At 42.6% G+C, this 20,540-nt stretch overlaps 1 protein-coding gene across 5 annotated transcripts in view; it reads left to right on the forward strand.

Annotated features, from left to right (window-relative positions):
- Positions 1 to 20,540, forward strand: part of ESR1 (estrogen receptor 1) — a 432,869-nt gene that overhangs the window by 21,329 nt on the left and 391,000 nt on the right. For 2 of the 5 annotated variants that reach the window (XM_045390344.3, XM_015448977.4), the window contains exon 1: positions 12,313 to 12,450. The exons of the other annotated variants lie outside the window; for them this stretch is intronic. The gene's annotated coding sequence lies outside the window, so the exon portion shown is untranslated. Of the gene's footprint in view, positions 1 to 12,312; positions 12,451 to 20,540 lie in introns of those variants that run through there. 5 annotated transcript variants of the gene reach the window in all.

A 20,540-nucleotide genomic window follows, 5' to 3' on the forward strand; every position in this document is an offset into this window, starting at 1 on the left:
TTCAGATTTATTTTCTCAAATGCTGAAACTACTTCTCAGGGATTATTCTTCTTTACTCATGAAAACTCACACATTCTCTCAGGTGGTACTGTTAAACATGTTAAATCTGTAAAAAAATTACTAAAAAAATGTTAAACAAATGGAATGAAAGAAGCAGGAAGCAAGCGTATACACATGGTGGCCTGAGCAATTGGCTGTCATGGTTTGGTTTGATTATAGGTGTGTGAGGCATATGCATGGTGTTGCATGGAACAGATGGATAGAAATGGTGAAAAAAAAAAAAAAAAGATGAATCCAACCTAGTGCTTTTCAATTCTCCTTGCACATGAGAATCACCTGGAGAATTAAAAAAAATATATTGATGCTGGCTGGGCATGGTGGCTCATGCCTATAATCCCAGCACTTTGGGAAGCTGAGGTAGGTGGATCACTTGAGAACAGGAGTATGAGACGAGCCTGGCCAACATGGTGAAACCCTGTCTGTACTAAAAATACAAAAATTAGCCAGGTGTGGTGGCACACACCTGTAATCCCAGCTACTTGGGAGGCTGAGGCAGGATAATCTCTTGAACCCGGGAGACAGAGGTTGCACTGAACTGAGATCACACCACTGCACTGCAGCCTGGGCAAGAAAGCGAGCCTCCGTATTAAAAAAAAAAAAAAAAGTTGATGCCTGAGTCTCTCCCCAGAAATCAGAACATCTGTGGGTATGGGTTCGGCATGGACATTTGTAAAATCTCCTTAGCTGCAAAGCCAGAGTTAGGAACCACTGACAACCAACAGAAAAATGCTTCTAGAAGTATCTCCAGGGAAGGAGTCCTAGCCTAGGATCAGACACCTGTCTGGGTTCAATACACACCACTGGGTTTTTTTGCTTTTTGAGATGGAATCTCACTCCGTCACCAAGGCTGGAGTGCAGTGGCGCGATCTCGGCTCACTGCAATCTCCACCTCCTGGGTTCAAGTGATTCCCCTGCCTCAGCCTCCAGAGCAGCTGGGACCACAGGCGCATGTACCACAGCGGGCTAATTTTTGCATTTTTGGTAGAGACAGGGTTTCACCCTGTTGGCCAGGATGGTCTTGATCTCCTTACCTCGTGATCCACCCGCCTCGGCCTCCTAAAGTGCTGGGATTATAGGCATGAGCCACCGCACCCAGCCACCACTGGGTTTTATAAACTCTCAGTAGGCCTCTTCTTCTGGCCTGGTCCCATGCTATCTGACCCTTCTTGACATTCAAAAAAAAGTATTTTTGTTTAGTTGAACTCCAGGAACGTGTAGGATACTAAGAAAATGTTGAGAAGTGGCATTAAACAGAAGTATGAGTTGCCTTCATTAAAATTGCAGTGATCTTTTTCTTACCAAAGGTCCTGACCCAGTTGTGGAAAAATTGTTTCTTGAATGTGGGTGACACATCTGTTTCATATCTCCAAGGCTATGCCTCAGAGCCAGCTCCTCTGTGTGATTCAAAGGATGCCACGTGTCCCACATGTGGCCTGCTTCCTTCTCTTAACATGGCCTAAAAGTCCCTTACTGAACTCCCGTTAGCTTTATTTATTTTTGAGATGAACCCTTGCTCTGTCACCCAGGCTGGTGTGGAGTGGCGCAGTCTCGGCTCACCACAACCTCTGTCTCCCAGGTTGGAGCAAATCTCCTGCCTCAGCCCCTCAAGTAGCTGGGACTACAGGTGCCTTCCACCACACCCAGCTAATTTTCGTATTTTTAGTAGAGACAGGGTTTCACCATGTTGGCCAGGCTGGTCTCGAACTCCTGACCTCAGGTGATTTGCCTGCCTCAGCCTCCCAAGAACTCCCGTTAGCTTTGAAAGTAAAATCCAACCCCCTTTGGCTGGCCCACGAGGCCCCACACACCTTAGCATTCCTGTTACCTCTTCCACCTCCTCTCCTAGCTCTGCCCTTCGCTGGTGCCAATTTGGCTGCACTAGTGTCCTTTTTGTGACGGCAGCTGTGCCTGGGACACTCCAGTATTTGCACTTGCTATTGTTCTGAGCTGTTATTGTCCAGAATGCTCTTTCAGCAGTTAGCTACTTGTCTCCTCTGAGTCTTCAGGTAGCTGCTCAGTATCAGCTTCTCAGTCACCCTGTCTGATCACCTGGCTTATAAGTCCAGTCCTTACCCTTGTACTCCCATCTCTAATCGCTGCTTAATCATCACCTTAGCACTGTCACCATTTGACTTTCTTTCTATATATATTTATTGGTTAGCTCGGTTGCTTCAATAAATACCATAAACTGGGTGGCTTAAAGTCAGACATTTATTTCCCACAGTTCTGGAGGGTGGAGATCTAAGATCAGGGTGCCAGCATGGTCTGGTTCTGGTGAGGGCCTCTTCCAGGTGCAGACAGCCACGTTGCTTTTTTTCTTTTCTCTCTTTTTTTTTTTTTTTGAGACGGAGTCTCGCTCTGTCACCCAGGCTGGAGTGCAGTGGCGCCATCTCGACTCACTGCAACCTCCACCTTCCGGGTTCAAGCGATTCTCCTGCCTCAGCCTCCTGAGTAGCTGGGACTACAGTTGCACACCACCACGCCCAGCTAATTTTTATATTTTTAGTACAGACAGGGTTTTGCCACATTGGCCAGGCTGGTCTTGAACCCCTGACCTCAAGTGATCCACCTGCCTCGACCTCCCAAAGTGCTGGGAGGTCGTGAGCCACCACACCCGGCCAGATGGCCACCTTCTGTGTCCTCAGGTAGCAGAAAGAGATCAAAGAACTCTTTTGTTTCTTTTATAAGAGCACTAATCCCATCACAAGGCCCTGACCTCACGACCTAATCGCCTTCCAAAGGCCCCACTTCCTATTGCCATCATATTGGGGGTTTGGATTTCCGCATAGATTTTGGGGGGACACAAATCTTTCAGTCCATAACAGTCATAGTTGGCTTCTCCTTCGTTCCACTAGAATATAAGCTTCCCGAGGTCAGGGATCTTTGTCTATTTTGTTTACAGCTATGTTCCTAACACCTAGAACAGTGCCTGGCACATTGTAGGTGCTCAGGAGATAATTACTGGATGAAAAAAAATGAACGGGTCTCCTCCTTAACCCCTGAAATCCTGTTCGAGTCGCCGGGTTTGCCTTGCTCCACTGGGATCAAGCCCTGGCTTGGCGTCCTTGTCTCCCAGGGGTAGACTTCCCGTCTCTGGGAGGACGCGAGGCTCTCCTGGCCGGCTGGTTGGCCTCCTTACCTGTTCTGCCCACTCAGAGCCCTGCCAGCTGCCTGGGACGGCTGCCGGGCACGTCCTTGTTCCTGCTCAGTCAGCCAGGTGGGGCCGTGGTTTGGACCCTTCACTCATTCTTCTGTGAACCCACCTCTCACTTTCCCCTTCAAGAAGCACGGCTTCTGAAATTTGACCCCCAGCTCGGCTTCTGAAATTTGGATGCGTTGGTCTAGCCCAGTCTCGTTTGCACATCCCTTTGCATGATTCTTAATTATATTTCGGGCTGGCTCTGCGCAGTAGACTATAGAAATAATGATTGTTTCTGGGGTTGCGCTGGAGTGTGAGAAGGTGGGGAAAATGCCTCCGGACGATTAGACCAGGACACTCTTGAGATGACTGACGAAACCTACGGCAGGACCTTTCCACGCTCCTGATGGCGGCAGGGGAGGGCGGTGCGCAGGGGTGGGGGAGGCGCAGGGGGAGCTGTTGTGGGTCCCGTGCTAGTCAATTCTCTAGCTTCCCAGGCGCCTTGATCTTGTCATTTAGAAGCCTCTGGAAGCACAGGGACTGTGGAAACTGGAAGCTGTTCTTGGACTATTTCGCAACACTTTTCTCCAGGAAAAAGGAAAAAAAAGGCTCATTCTCTTCGTCCCCAATGTTACATAATCGAACATTTCCCGTGCTGGTTGAAATGAATATCCTCTCTTTGCCTGAATAAATAATGCACAGATTCTTCGGGACAGGCTGCTTCCTCCAGGCCGCCGCTTCCAAGGGATCCGGCCGCTTTGTGGGTTTCGTGGTGGCCCACAGCTGGACGCGGGGCCAGGACTTCCTTCTTGGTGGGGGCGTGCTTTCTGCCAAAATGTCTTTTAAACGTCTCAACAAGTAGCAAACAAGGCCCCACCTGCGACAGTTGCAGTGATTCCGGAAGACCTGCTCACCACGAGGTGCTGGGGTCGTTTGCAGCTGGCAATCTCCGGTGGCTGCAGTTTAAATAAATCTCCTAAGTGCAGAATCACCACACAAGGCGCGGAGAAACTGAAAAGTCAAAACATCTGGAGTTACAAACACTCACAGGCGTATCAGCTGTCTGCGTCCCCATAGGAAAACTGTTTATCGGATGCTTCAGTATTCAACCCTTTATTTCCTAGCACAGGTTTTTAATTTTCACATGGAGTGTTTGATTACCTTCCCATGCCCAAGTCACTCTTTTCATAGCCTGTTGTTTAATTTGGTTACACCTTTGTCTTTATTTCCTTTGCTTTCCTATATGAGAAAAATAAATGGCACCCTTGAATTGCATGGTAGAGGCTGACGCTATTCCAGGTGCTCAGGTTGGCCTTCCCATCTTTGGTTTCCTTCTGTAGGAAGATTTATTGGTATAAAGGGAAGGACAGAATTGGATCTCCCTGGAGGGAGGTTCATGTGTTTCTTATTCTGAGCTCCCGGGAGCTGGTTCACAGCACAACTTGATAATTGCTGAGTAGACCTAAAGTTTTGAAATTCAAGATCTCTTTGGAGTTTTACAAGTAAAATTTCAAAAACAAGAAATGACTGTCCCAATTTATTTTAGAAGAAAGGTGCAGCTTGTAAACTTTCATGAATTTGGTAAAAGGGGGCTAATTTGAAAAGGAAAACTGATAGGCAATATTTACAAATTGTGAAAAATACCAGAATAGTATACGTGGAAGAGTATTAGACATTCCGTTTGCAGTGGTAAACCCATTCGTTTGGTTCTGAATCTTGTTTAGACTTCCTTAAGAATCTGATGAAGTTTCCAGAACCTTCCTTCAGAAAAATGCACATGTGTTTATGTACCTAAATGTTTGGATATGATCTCAGGGGATTCCAAATCCCCTGGGCCCCCCCCTCCATGTGGATGTTTGTGATGCAGAATGGGGTAAGAAAAACAGGAAAGGCTACAAAAATTTTATGAAATAGAAACATGAACATATGGTACCCAGCCAAAGTTTAGTTGTGAGGAAAATGACGTTAAATGCATTTATTTTCTAAATGACGACACAAAATTGGACTCATATTACTATCCGGTTGAAGCATGTTTTATGCTTATGGTGACCTAGCGATCCAAATGCCTGCTCTTTGTTCTTATCCTCTTATGTTCCTTATGCCAATACTGTGCAGCTTAAATAAGTCCTGTCTCCAATGTTATTAGCTAGTTTTGTTCTTTGTTTTCTATGTTTTATCTTTTACTTCTTGTTCCTATTTCAAAGACTTTGAAGGTATTGGGACTTGGGGACATGTCCTTTCCAGTAAAGATTTTGGTATTGTAGAGAGAGATTTACACACCCAGGTGGGTGTACTTGGGGACTGAGGCTACTCAGTAGCCCTGTAAATGGTCAGAGCCTGCTGTTTCTATTACTTGGAGAGCAAGGTGAATGCAGGTCTCCTTGGATATTGGGGATGATAAAGGGATGTGGATTGTAGAGGAACAGGACTTCTTGCCCCTTCAATTTAAATGGAGATTCATTTGATCGACAAAACAAAACAAAACATGTATATTCACCAGGCCCTGTGTGAATTACCACCTTGGATGTAGGTGGAGTAAGCCGTATTCCCAGGTAGCCTGCAATCAACTGCAATCCATTGGTGGTAGGAGGCATGGGAGATCCAGAAATAACTCAGGACTAGATTGAACTGGCCACTTATCTAAGAGTGTTATCAAGTGTTCTGTAAATGTGTAAATTCTGATCAGTTATCAGGTTGTCATACTTTTTTTTCTGTTTTTTTTTTGAGTCTCACTCTATCGTCCAGGCTGGAGTACAGAGGCATGATCTCAGTTCACTGCAACCTCCACCTCCCAGGTTCAAGCAATTCTCTCACCTCAGCCTCCTAAGTAGCTGGGGTTACAAGCATGCACCACCACGTCCGTCTATTTATTTATTTATTTTTTTGTAATTTTAGTAGAGATGGGGTTTCACCATGTGGCCAGGCTGGTCTTGAACTCCTGACATCAAGTGATCAGGGCACCTCTGCTTCCCAAAGTTCTGGGATTATAGGCGTGAGCCACTACAACCGGCTGGGTGTAATACAATTCTTCTGTCTCCCTTCCTAGGCACAAGCTCCTCAGGGTCACGTCTGTTCTTTGCTGGCACAGAGGAGATGCTTCAGCAGTGCTTATTGCTAGAGGAGAAAAGTACAAGTGGCATGTGGTAGAGATTCAGAGGAGGGTGAGAATAGGATGATGTTGGGCCATCAGGAAGGTCTCCATGGAGAAGGTGTTCTTTGAGATGAACACTGAGGAAGTGGTGGGATCACACCTGACCTAGATAGAGAAGGGGCTGAAACCCAAGCATAGGATGCTGGGAGCAGGGAAAGAGACGCTGACTGAAGTCGAAGGCTGGAGAGGTTGGCTGGGGCCTGGTGATCAGGGACATGGTGAGTGGTTTGTGCTTAATTTAATCTTGTAGTGACACAATGAGGATGATTAAGCAGGAACATAATCTGGTGAAGGTGTGTTGGATGGATTAGAAATGGTAGAGGCTGTAGGCAATCAGACCAATTAGGACACCATTGCAAAAGTCCAGCTGAGAGCTGAAGAGGATCTGACTTGTGATAGGGAGTAGGAAAAAGAAGGGATGGAGGCTGGAGGAATTTTGGAGATACAGCCTGAAGTTCTTGTAATCCAAACTTCCCCAGAGTGTCTCAGCCCAGGAATAAAAATAGGATGAAAACAACAAGAACACAATAATATTTTATCTCTGCTTTCTATCAACTGTTTGCCACCTGCAATCCTTTCCGGTTCTTCCTTCCTGTGGGGCCAGGTGAATAGGCAGATGCTGAGTATCACTGCTGGGCTCACAGAAGCCCCCAGCATTGGGGGGTCAAGGCTGCGGCTGCTGGTGCCAATCAAAGGCACCCATAGGCAGGACCCTCTTCCACTAAGCTTCATTGCAAATGGGAAGCCTCAAGGCGGGTGCTTTCCTCTGCTAATCGGTACCTGGTACAGGAATCAAGGCTTCCCTTTGTTTGTTCTCAGTGGTTTACAGAGATTTTTCTTCTGTAAAGCAACCGCTCCTTTCACTAAAATTCCGGTGTTTGTGCAAGTTGGGAAGTTAAACTTAGCAACGGAGTCTCTGCTGTATTTAAATATCATTTTTGTCTGACACTGGCCTCTTGTCCTTAGAGGAAATATGTGAATTTCTCCTTTCTGCTCATAAGTACAACTTAATAGTTGACAAACGTAAACTACCTGAAGGGCCAGACTTCTCTGGATCCTACTTGAGACCTTGCTTCCCGCTGAGAAGTGTGTGCATTTGTGTATCTGGGGACCGAGATGGCTGGGAGAGTGGGGAGAAGAAAGACTGAGGGCCAGGTGGGGAGCAACAAGGGTCAGAAAGCTATTTTGGTTCAGCAGTATCAGTAATGTTTTTGTTTTAAATCATTGTCTTCTTCAATGTTGCTTCCTTTGTCACTCCTGTAAATATGAAAGCCCCATTTATTCTTCTAATAGAAAATTTTTCATAATTATTTCCTCACATGAGATGTTTATGGCTTTATATATATGTGTGTATATAAAGAGGAGGCATGTAATTTATGAAAGCAGATTTTAAAAGCCTTTCTACAGATGAAATGTAAGGTTCAATTGCATTTTTTCTTTTGGAGATGGGTCTTACTCTGTCACCCAGGCTAAAGTGCAGTGGCATGAACATGGCTCACTGCAGCCCCAAACAATTCTCCCACCACAGCCTCCAGAGTAGCTGGGACCACAGACATGTGCCATCACATCCAGCTAATTAAAAACGATTTTTTTTGTAGAGATGGGGTCTTTCTATGTTGCTCAGGCTAGTCTTGAATTCTAGGCTCAAATTTCTTGATTTCTTCCAAAAGCATTTTCTGCTTGACATTGTTATTTGAAGAAAGACAGCTTAAAAAAATTTAAATAAGGAGACTTTTTTATCCCCATAAGTTTGGACTAGGGCTTTCATATTGAGTAAAAGACAGTATACAGTGTCATCGAGGATGGGTCATATTATGGCTCTGTTGTCAAATACTCTAGATCTGGACACTGAAAACTGGACTACTGATGGATTTTGTGCCTCTGCTGTAAAAACCAGCACCTGGGGCTGGACGCAGTGGCGCACACCTGTAATCCCAGCATTTTGGGAGGCCGAGGTGGGAGGATCACGAGGTCAGGAGATGGAGACCATCCTGGCTAACATGGTGAAACCCTGTCTCCACTAAAAATACAAAAAAAATTAGCCGGACCTAGTGGCGGACACCTGTAGTCCCAGCTACTCGGGAGTCTGAGGCAGGAGAATGGCGTGAACCGGGGAGGCGGAGCTTGCAGTGAGCCTAGATTGAGCCACTGCACTCCAGCCTGGGCGACAGAGTGAGACTCCGTCTCAAAACAAACAAACCAGCACCTAGGCCCCGGATGAGTGTTTAGGTAGCTAAACACTCTTGGGTTACGCTGTTCTGATGGGAAAGACCACCAGAGGTGCCCTTGGATACCTGGTAATAAGGGCTATAGAAGAAATTATGGAAATTCTGCGACCCTGTCAGTGACCCATGCAGCTCTAGCCAGAGCCCCATGTGTGTTCATCTCAGCTCATTGGCTTTCTCTGTTCCTGCATAACTTCACTTGCTAGGAGCCTTGCCTTACTTTGGCCTCCATGCCACCCTGAGACACACCCTTTTCTTTTGCACTTATGACCTCAGTGCAGGTTTCCAAATTCATACCCTCAGAGCTTGAATGATTAGTCCAGTTGATCTTTTTCACATTTGGTCGTGTCCTAGGTCACTGGCCAGTCTATAGTTTGGCTGTTGTTTGGTTGGGTGTCTCACCATGGTCCAGTTAGCTGTGATCTGAAGTGGGCTTAGGGTGGGGAGGTTGTGTGAACTTGAGTTGGTTGTTCCAGTAACAAGAGCTGAGAGCATGGCAATTTTCCTTAGAACAATAGCGAGTGAGTAGTCAAGTACTGATTGATATCTCCAGATAAGCGGAGTTTCAATTTTGGTTGTTCTTCATGAGGGAAGTCCGAAGCCCAGAGCTGTTTTGCTAGAGCGATAGAGCTGAGACTGTTTTCAGCAGTGCTCAATGGGAACATCTTTGCTGAGAAGAACGAATGGAGAATTTTGGCAATTCACTGTGTAACTGAGTTCCAGACTCTGCTATCATCTGGGGTGGCAGATAAAAACACATAGTCCAAATAAAAAACCTGATTTTTAATTTTAGCCTGAATCACCCAGATCACAGCAGGACGCTGCTTGAACAGCCCAGACAGATTGCATCCATTTTCTGCTTTACTTTGCTGGTGGAAACCAGGCTGTTAGCGGTTTCTTCTGGAATGGGAGAATGAATCAAAAAAAGGTTGGAACCTGAAAAATTTCTAGAATTTCATTGTTCTGTGCTTCTTAATAAACAATGTGACACTATCAAGGAATGTGTGTTGACCCTCTTTTTTTAAAAAATAAAGATGTAGTGGATAGCATGATTTTGATGAAATGTCAGGCTTTATTTTTCATTTGAAAAATGTGTGTGAGGGAATCAGGTGTCAGGTGTAATGGCATGATACTGCTCTTTGACTTATGAGATTAAATTTGTCCTGTGTTTCAATTACACTATTATACTGCTTCATTTAAATTGTTGTTTTCTTATTTTTTTATTGTTCAACCTGTCTAGTAGTGATTAATGCAATTTAATTAGACACTTTTCCTCAAAGGATATATATATATTTTCCCTATAAGAAAGCATAGAATAGTTAAAAAAAATCAGTCAAAGCACACATTTTTATTTTTAGTGATTTCATTAGAACGATAAACTTCAAAATGATTCATAACAACCTTTCTGAATCGATTTGATGGAACTGTTTTTACTCATTCACTGATAAACCTGTCAACAGTTTCCTCTCATGACACATACAAAGCACGTGTGTTCCCATAGTGTGTCCTTGTGTGTAATCCCTTGTGCTGGTTCAGATTCTGAAATGGAGCGTTAAAAGCATGGGGGCTTGAGTTGGTCCATGTGAGTTTGAACCCTGGCCCCAGCTGGTATAGGTACTTAATCTCAGTATCCTGCGGTTTCCTCAACTGTCAAATGGGTTTTTAGTAGTACCTACCTCACTGGGTTGCTGCAAACGTGCTTAAAATAGTACCTGACATCTAGTACAGCCGACCCTCCATATCTATGGGTTCCACATCTGAGGATTCAGTCAACCTCTGGTTGGATAAAAAAATATCCAGGAGAATAGCTGCATACCAGGAAAAAAAAAAAAAAAAGAAAAAAATATCCAGGAAAAAAAAGTTGTGCCTGTACTGAACACGTACAGACTTTGCTCTTTACATTCTCTAAACAATATAGTATAACATGTATTTACCTCACATTTACATTGGTTTAGGTATTATAAATAATCTATGGGTTATTTAAAGTATACAGGAGGATGTGCATAGGATATATGTAAATACTACGTGATTTTATATCGGGTACTTGTCCTGGAACCAATACCCCAACTCTAATACCAAGGGATGACTATATATGCTCGGAAGACATTTGCTGTTATTTTTATTCTCTTGCACTCAAGAAAGCACATATTGGAATGCAAGTGAATATCAATAATAGTTTTTTAAAGGATAATTAATCTAATTTATAATTTACATACAATTTACATTGTACATTTATATTTTCTAATGGAAAGGAAATAATCTATAACCTTCATTTCAGAATTCATTAGCTGTCCTATTTTGAGAACTGTTGCTCTATGTAATTTTCATCTCTGTATTGATGTGTAAAACTGGTTTTAACAGGTAGCTAAATGCTGTTTGAAAAGCATACTTCACCCATTCTAGCAAATAAAATAATTGAAGGATTTAATTAATTTTGAAAAAAATATTTCACTTTCAAAACACTTAGACTGTTCAGAGCATGTTATTCAATAATGTACCTTTCACCAGAAATCATAATAAAAACAATAAAAATGCTTACAGAACCCCCACAATGCGTTAGTATACATGATTATTCCTTGGGTAAGAGAATCTTGTTGAGATTTTATGTTCAGTCACTTGAAATGAAATACTTTACATATTAACTAAAATGTGTCCTGCTCTATGTATTCTGGAGAAGTTACTCTCAGACAAATTTACATATTCAAATTATTTTATGGGCTTAACTGACAAGTATAGAGAAGATTGAAGACAGTTAAGATCATTTATTTCAGAATGTTTGAAAGCATTGATTATTTATTTTGGTTTTCTTTCTTTCCCATGCTGGTTTTGAGATGCACCTCTTACTTGGCAGGTGTCCCTCTGTGCTGGGTGCTGGGACAGAGAGAAATACAGTAGCAAGAGAGAGATCCCTCCTCCGCCCCGTTCTACCATTCTCACTGCCAGAAAACCAGCCTTTTTCAAGGCTTGTAGAGAAGAAAAAGCGAAAATATTTTTTAAAAGTCATTTAAAGTACCTACTGCATAAACCACAGCAGACATAATGAGATATTAAACTGTCAATATTATTAAAAATTTTTAATATGATTTTACAGCCCCTTTTCTACTTGAAAATGTTTATCTTAGTGTTAGACAAACAATCAATAACCTCATAAACTTAAAAATTGCTGCAGGAAATACCGGACAGTTTATGGAAGGATCATATGACAGAAGGAAGGGCTGAAGAGTGTGAGAAGCTAGACCTCTGCAGGTTACCGAAGTCAAGAACCTCATTAATCAGTAACAAGAAGTGCAGAGCGGGCTTTTGAGTCCATGCCTGAGTAAGAAAATCCCAGAAAACACTCGCAGAAGGACATTTCCTTGCCCCTGCTTTTAGTTTAGCTGTAGCTAACTTTGGATTAACAAAATTTATGTGCTGAATGAATGTTTTATTTTTTTTTCCAACTCCACATGCCTGTCTAGACTTCAAGCTTTATTATGAATAAAGAGAAAATCGGCTGGATGGCATAAAAAAATTTTCAGGCAGATTAACACACGATTTACCTCTTCTTGAACATCCATCTTAATGGAAGTGCTAAGAAAGTTAGATTCGGGCCTGGCTTGGCAAAAGCAAGGCCACCCCCTCCTCTATTTTTTCAATGAGATTTTCCAATCCTAGTCAAATGGTGGTGCTAGTTCTTTATTTTTGAGTTACTGCATTTCCTAATTTCATGGTCATAACAGCCTCCTGTCTACCGACTCAGAACGGATTTTACCAAAACTGAAAATGCAGGCTCCATGCTCAGAAGCTCTTTAACAGGCTCGAAAGGTCCATGCTCCTTTCTCCTGCCCATTCTATAGCATAAGAAGACAGTCTCTGAGTGATAATCTTCTCTTCAAGTAGGTACTCCTATTTCTTCTCAATTTATTTTTTCCTTTTTGATATAATGTGCTACTGTTTACAAGCATATTGTAACTTCAGAGCTTACCTCTCATCTTTAAAAAATGTGCATTTTTTTGTCTTTCTGCTCCAAGGATATTTTGCAAAGTTACTGGCAAGTATTCCTGGGATGATATAATGTGAAATCTAAACTTGGTACCGTGGAAATTCACTTCTAGAATAATATTTGGCTGAGGCAGAGGGCAATCCGACTACCCTTTTCTTAGTCCAGCACACACAGGCTGCCTGTCTGTTCCAGATAACATATATTTATTGAATCTAGCACTAGCTAGGAGACACTGTATTGTTGAACTGTGTTAGAATTTTAAAAGTTCTTAATTGGACAAATCTCAGACTAGCATGAACACACTACCTGTTTTCTTAATCTTTGGAGCCATAACTTATGTGAGTTTGAACTAAGCGATGTGAATAAGCCATTATTTGTTTCCTAAAGGCAGTCAAGTTTTCTGAAAAGCTACACATTTAGCAGCACAAGAACGAGCCCCTCTGTCTTGAAACTGGCCTCTGATTTTAAGCAAGGTCTTTTGAGTCCTGGTGTCCCATTTTCTCAGTTCCTTTTTGCCTCACGATGGCACATACATAATGATTCCACCACATATAGCAGTGGGCTACTCGGGTAATGATGTGGCAGTCACAAGGCAGGGCAGAATACTTTCATTTTGGTTAGAGGAATGCCACATGTCTTAGGAAACGCTCGTTGAACTGTAAGTTTCATGCTTTGTCAAGATAGGCAGTATTCTCTCAAACAAGTCCGTAGGAGCCAACATGATTAAAAGATTTTAAAGCAGTTTACTCGATAGAAGGGTTGGACTTTATGAGGACTTGTGATCATGACAACGATTCCTGCTTAAAGATGCCAGATTTTTAATGCCTTTATGTGCCAGATCTAATAGGCTTACAGAGCAACTCCATGTATATGAGGTTGCTGGGAAGCTCATCTGGTTTTGAATGTGGTATATACATATTTTAATGTTGAGAGTAAACTTAGGAAGACCAGGTAGAAGTATTTGAATTGAATTCTGAAATGTACAGAGAACTTAAATTGGATGAGAATGTTGGAGAACCATGGATGGTTCAGGGTCCATTTGTGTACCATAAAATCTCTTCCTATTTCTCAAATGCAAATGTTTTCTTTGATATTGTTAATATCCTGTGATGACTGCCCAGTAGGCCTTGGAATGCATGCAGATAATGCTGTAGCAGTTGGATAAAATACTCTAGAATGTCAGATTTTCAAGGAAATTAGAAATAAACACAATGTAGGTAAAAGATATGACATGTAGGAAAAAAGCAAAATTTTCCTTAAGAATACGAGGGTCGTATTTACGAGTAGAAGATTTTTCTTAGACACTTGGAGATACTTGTTTTGTTCTATTGCTTGTGACAATCAAGGAAAGGAATAAAGCTCTTGTGTCTTAAACTTGCAGGAAGAACAAAGTCCAACTATCTTTCGTTTCTGAGAACTCTGTGTCTTTTTGTTCAATATTGGGTTTAGAGCTAGCTACCATCTACCTTCCCTTCAAACACGCACTCTACACCTCCACACAGTATAAGTGTTTACATCAGGCATCTGCTAAATATTTTCACATGGTTATCTGCGGTCTTCTCTGAGTCTATCTGCATTCATTTATCCTAGCTGGTCAGAACAATCACTTGGGCTGAGGGCCTGGTGGTTGAGTTTACTTTGCTTTGAATAGGGAACAGCTGTGCTCCGTGACGGCAGATTGGCTATTTGGAAAAAAGAGCAAGGAAGAGAGTGACTCTGGGTAGACCATCCACACTGTTTGTAAAAAAAACTCATAGCATAGTCTTCACCTATGGCAGTGGAGATATTGATGGTCCTGTCCACCCACTCAGAAATTTCCATTGTTAATTTCTGAGAAAGAGGCGCCATCTGTGAAACCTACTGCATATTGTCTAATGAAGTGCTATTTTCAAAGGCATACACTGTACAGGTAAGAGTGGTGTGCCTGCCTTCTGGGCAACATCTCGTTAGACTTCCTCTGAATCATTCCCACTGGACACAACAGCAAAAACGTACACATCATTGAATTTTATGGTTCTATCTAAGGTGTATAACATTTTTCTCTCTGAGAGTCTGTGATTCCTTCAGAGAATAAAGGAGCTTACCCTATCCATCCGCCCCTAAAAATATTCTGCTAGAAAGCTGATACGTCTGCTCAGGTTTTCCACAGCACATCACTCTTCAGTAAGAATTCTGATATTAAGTAGTGTAATTCAAATCCATGGAAAATGACTGAGTATCAGCCATAGCTCCCACCACTCTCTAGCTGTGCAATTAGAGGCAGATTATTTCGCCTCCTGCCTTGAATTTCTCATCTGCAAAGTGGGAGTACTAAAAGTAGCTACCAGCTATGATTATATGGAATAAATGAGATTAAGCCACTCATTAAACTCCTTGCAGTTTCCAAGCATTAGAAACTCAGTATGAGGAAGTTATTTCTATTCTAAGCCTAGCACAGTGCCTGGTACTCAACAGATGTTGGTTGAATCAATGAAATAATTCAAGGACAGCACCAAAGCTGCTAGGAGTTTATGAACATCTGATCATAACTGGAAACTTGATCTAAAAAACAAAGGGCAGTCAATCCAATCAACTGAGCATGCCATCTGTTGAAATGCTGCTGCTTCCGTAATGAAAATAAAGTGTTAGAAGAGAAAGTCCAGAAACCTCCATCATCCTTTCTTCCATCATTCCTCTCCTTTGTGAGTATCTTTGTGATGAGAAGGGTAGCAAAAAAATCTTGCTGAGATGAGCATGTCAAAAATGTGTTACAAATGCTTCACATTCCCTTTCACATCAACAGAAGCATGTTGCTTCATTGTTGGGCAATGTCTTAGTCTATGCACACATAGAGCTGTATGCTGATTTTTTTTTTTGAGGTGGAATCTCACTCTTTCGCCCAGGCTGGAGTGCAGTGGCGTGATCTCAGCTCACTGCAACCTCTACCTCCCAGGTTCAAGCAATTCTCCTGAGTCTATCTCCAGATAGACTCCAGAGTAGCTGGGATTACAGGCATGTGCCACCATGCCCGGCTAATTTTCATATTTTTAGTAGAGACGGGGTTTTACCATGTTGGTGAGGCTGGTCTCAAACTCCTGACCTCAAGTGATCCACTCGCCTTGGCCTCCTAAAATGCTAGGATTACAGATGTGAGCCACCACACCCGGCTGCATGCTGATGTTCTAATTCAGTGTGATACCAAAGACCTGAGATAGTCTCTCCCTCACTGGCCCCATAATATATGCCCATGAGGTGGTAATAATAACAACTATAGTAGCACCTAAGGTTGGAGGGGGGCTCTTACTTTGTGCAATGCTTTTTATAGTATTATCACGTGCAATTCTCACAGCAACCCCAGGTAGTGAACAATGTTATGATTCCTGTTGTACAAATGAGGAAACCAAGGCTTTGCAAAGCTAGGTAACATGCCCAATATTACACAGCTTCAAAGGCGACAGCCCTAGGACTTGAAGACAAACTCATCGAATTCCAAAGCTCATGCTTTTAGCCATTACTTGAGACAGTATTAACTTTTAAAGTTTGTAATCAATAAGAATTTGGCATTGGGAAAGCAAGTTGAGCATCTGGGGCTGATGGGAGATAATATTACACCCTCTCTTAGCCTCAGTATCTTCATCTGTAAAATGGGAATAATTACATCTGAGTCACAGAAGTTTTGTGGCTCTTCATGAGGATTACATAAAGTAATGCGTGTAAGAGAGTTTTGTACAAAGCTCACTTTTATAAAATGCAAGTTGTGGCCAGGCTCCGTGGCTCAGGCCTGTAATCCCAGCACTTTGGGGGGCTGAGGTGGGTGGATAACCTGAGGTCAGGAGTTCGTGATCAACCTGGCCAATATGGTGAAACCTGTCTCTACTAAAAATACAAAAATTAGCTGGGTATGTTGGCATGGGCCTGTAATCTCAGCTACTTGGGAGGCTGAGGCAGGAGAATCGCTTGAACCTGGGAAGTGGAGGTTGCAGTGAGCCAAGATTGCGCCATTGCACTCCCACCTGGGCAACAAGATGAAACTGCATCTAAAAAAAAAAAAAGAAAGAAAATAAAGCAAGTTGTTATATGCAATGCATAAATTATTACTTAGTTCCGTGTAAAATCTTCCCACCAAGTGAATGAGGGTTCACCTGGCTGTAGTACTATGAGATAGATATGGGGGCAGATTGGTTTATGCTTCTCAAAAACAGAAAATGTGCAGGGGTGGAAGTGTGGGTGGGGAGTCTGGGCCTTCCTGGCATGTGGCAAAGCTGGAATGTAAGAGAGTACGGCAGCAGGATGGATGGGGTTTTGGGGGTATGGTGGTAATCCTGTTTTGGGGGTCACCCCTCCAGTATTCAGGGATGTTCTCTGATTTCTTTTGAGAAGACAAGTGGTTAGGAGCTTCCCTAGCCTTTCTGTTGTAAAAACCATCAAGATCCTTGTTGAATGCATACCTGGAGCTTGGTTTCCCTAAGCACAGCCTTTAAGAACTTCATCTGGCTTTAGTCTCCTATTTAAAGCTGCCACCCACTCTCAATTTTTTGGGTTTTCCTGCTAAGAATGAGTATAACATGGGCAGTCTTTCAGTTCTCCTTTCTTGCTGCCTGGAAGACAACACACAGGCCAATCACAAGGAGGAAGAGACAGGCCCCAACAAGTTGACAGTCCTAGAGAGCTTAGTGTGAGTAGACTTGCTGAGGTTCCTGACTTTTGCCGGAATAGAAGAGTACCACTGGCTTCTAGACATTTCTTTTCTCAACTGTTTCCTTGTCAAAATGACCAGCAACTCAGCTCCCTAAACATACGTCCTTCCCTAGATTGGTTCAGAGGAAGCCATCAAGGTCCTTTTGCAAATGGATGATCTGCAGTTTTGAGATCCTTCTTTCCTCTGCTGTTCATAGAAATGGTCTCATTGGAATAGTCCCTTTCGGAATATTACTAAGGACACCAAGAAATCCACAAGAAAATTTGAGTGTATCTGACAGAAGAAATTTGGCTTTTGTACTCTAATAATTATTTATTAGATGTAATAACTGGTCAGAATTTATTTGCTTAAAACCATGTAAAGAAAGCTGCTTAATAAAGATAATCGCATCACATATAGTATCCGTTTTAGTATCTTTCACCTTAAAACTATGTGACAAATAAAGACACAAATTGCTCTTCCTTTCCAATAAGCAATTTTGGAAATTCCTTATTGTGAAATTCCAAATTTTAGAAAATTTACAAAATTTAAGATTTTGTACCTACCTGCGTCAAGTTTTCCGAAAGAACATTTAAAGATTAATGTTACTTAGAATCCAATATATGAATAGTTTAATTTAACTCATATTGTTAAATTCTTTTTCTAATTTTATTTAAGAAATGAGTAATATTGACAAGGGCCTTGCTGTGGTTTATTACGGCCTGTCCTGGAGTCTCTATTCCCAGCTAGATTAAAAGTGCCTCAGGGCTGGGCGTGGTGGCTCATGCCTGTAATCCCAGCATTTTGGTAGGCTGAGGCCAGTGAATCATTTGAGGCCAGGAGATTGAGACCAGCTGGCCAACATGGTGAAACCCTGTCTCTACTAAAAATACAAAAAATTAGCCGGACATGGCGGTGCATGCCTGTAATCCCAGCTACTTGGGAGGCTGAGGCAGGAGATTCACTTGAACCTGGGAGGTGGAGGTTGCAGTGAGCTGAGATAACACCACTGCATTGCAGCCTGGGTGACACAGAGAGACACCATCTCAAATAAATAAATAATAAATAAATAAATAATAAATAAATAAAAATAAAAAGTGCCTCAGGTGCATAGATGGGGTTCTTTAGGATTGCACCCTGTGCCTTGGGAAGTGCCTGGTACACACTGGTGTTTGGCACATAATTGTAGTGTGAGATTGAGCCTGACATGTTCCTTGATCCCTAGACAATCTCTATCAGGTATGATCAGTAAGGCACATAATATGATATAGGACTATTACATAGTAGTGCACTATAACATGTGCCTAAAGCCATAACGTCAACTAATATAATTCAGCAGAGTAGAATGTGAAGAGCGCTTGCAGAGTGATGAGCACCGTGGTGAGAAAGCATAAAGAGAAGAAGGTATTTCTGGGTTGGTGCAGGATGGTTAGGGATAGCTTTGGGTAGGAAATGACTCTTGATCATGACCTTAAAGGATAGGTAATGTTTACACGGGAAGATACAAGGAAAAGGAGGCTCATAATGAAAGGCATAGGGGAGAAGGTTTTGGGAAACCATCAGTCTGACAGAAACATAGTTAAGAAAAGTGCAGGGTGGTGGTAGGAGGTAATTTGGAAGTAGAGAGTCAGATGTCCTATTAAGGAGCTTGGACTTTGTCTTGTAGGCATTAAAGATGTTGGTGTAGGATTGGAATGAAATAATAACTTAATCTTAGAAAAATACTGTGTGGATTGAAGTTTTCAGATGAAGAGTGGGTACATCAATTTTAGGTGATAGAAATAGTTCAAGAGAGGTGTCACACCATTTAAAAAATCTTTTAGGACTTGCTTTTTGAAATCATGGTTGTTTATGGTTGTAAAGATTTTGTTTCAGAAATGACTGGTGGAGAAAGAAGTGTATTGAGAGTCAAAAGATGGGACTATGCCACTGATGGGCACAGCGAAAAGCTGCAAGACGGTGCCCCGTCTTCCCAACTGTAAAATGGGCATAACAACTACCAGACTTCCATCAAAACATTACGCTAGCGATACGATGAAGACTAAGTGATAGAACTTTAAAAGGCAGCATGCCTCATATGTGTAAAATGCTATTTACTTGGAATATTTTTGTAGTAAAATTATTTTCTTTGGACAAGATATAGATTCAGAAGAAAATGATCATATTTCTATGAGATTAGGATTCAGACCATTAGAACTTTTTTTTTTTTTTTTTTTTTTGAGACAGAGTCTTGCTGTGTCGCCCAGGTTGGAGTGCAGTGGCCGGATCTCAGCTCACTGCAAGCTCCGCCTCCCGGGTTCACGCCATTCTCCTGCCTCAGCCTCCCGAGTAGCTGGGACTACAGGCGCCCGCCACCTCGCCCGGCTAGTTTTTTGTATTTTTTTAGTAGAGACGGGGTTTCACTGTGTTAGCCAGGATGGTCTCGATCTCCTGACCTCGTGATCCGCCCGTCTCGGCCTCCCAAAGTGATGGGATTACAGGCTTTTGCCACCTTGCCCAGCAGAACTTTTTATATTTATTAAATAGCTACTTTATGTTGGGTATTGAATAAGTCTTATTTTTAACACCTCATTTCCCTTACAAAATGGATGGAATCTTTGGACTAGGGGAAATGTATGGTCCCTGCAGCTGTAGTATTTTATGATTCTATAGCTTTTGCCTTCAGCAACCTTCTCTTAGAATCGTGATTTAAGGGCTGGGCGTGGTGGCTCACACCTGTAATCCCAGCACTTTGGGAGGCCGAGGAGGGCAGATCACCTGAGATCAGGCATTTGAGACCAGCCTGGCCAACATGGTGAAACCCCGTCTCTACTAAAAATAAAAAATTAGCCCAGTGTGGTGGCATGCACCTGTAGTCCCAGCTACTAGGGAGGCTGAGGCAAGAGAATCACTTGAACCTGGGAGGTGGATGTTGCAGTGAGCTGAGATTGTACCACCGCACTCCAGCCTGGGCGACAGAGCATTTAAGCCCGGTGGCTCACACCTGTAATGCTAGCACTTTGAGAGGCTGAGGTGGGTGAATTGCTTTTGCTCAGGATTTTGAGACCAGTCTGGGCAACCTGGCGAAACCCCATCTCTATAAAAAATACAAAAATTAGCTGGTTGTGGTGGTGCACGTCTGTAGTCCCAGCTACTTGAGAGGCTGAGGTGAGAGGATGACTTGAGCCCAGGAGATCCAGGCTGCAGTGAGCTGACATAGTGCCACTGCACACTGCATTCCAGACTGGGCAACACAGCAAGACTTTGTCTAAAAAAAAAAAAAAATAGTGACTTAAGATACTGACAGTATAAGCACAACCAAACCCATGGGCATCTGTGCTGGGAAT

The sequence above is a fragment of the Macaca fascicularis genome, chromosome 4 (genome assembly GCF_037993035.2).
Source record: "Macaca fascicularis isolate 582-1 chromosome 4, T2T-MFA8v1.1".
Lineage (NCBI taxonomy): Eukaryota > Metazoa > Chordata > Mammalia > Primates > Cercopithecidae > Macaca > Macaca fascicularis.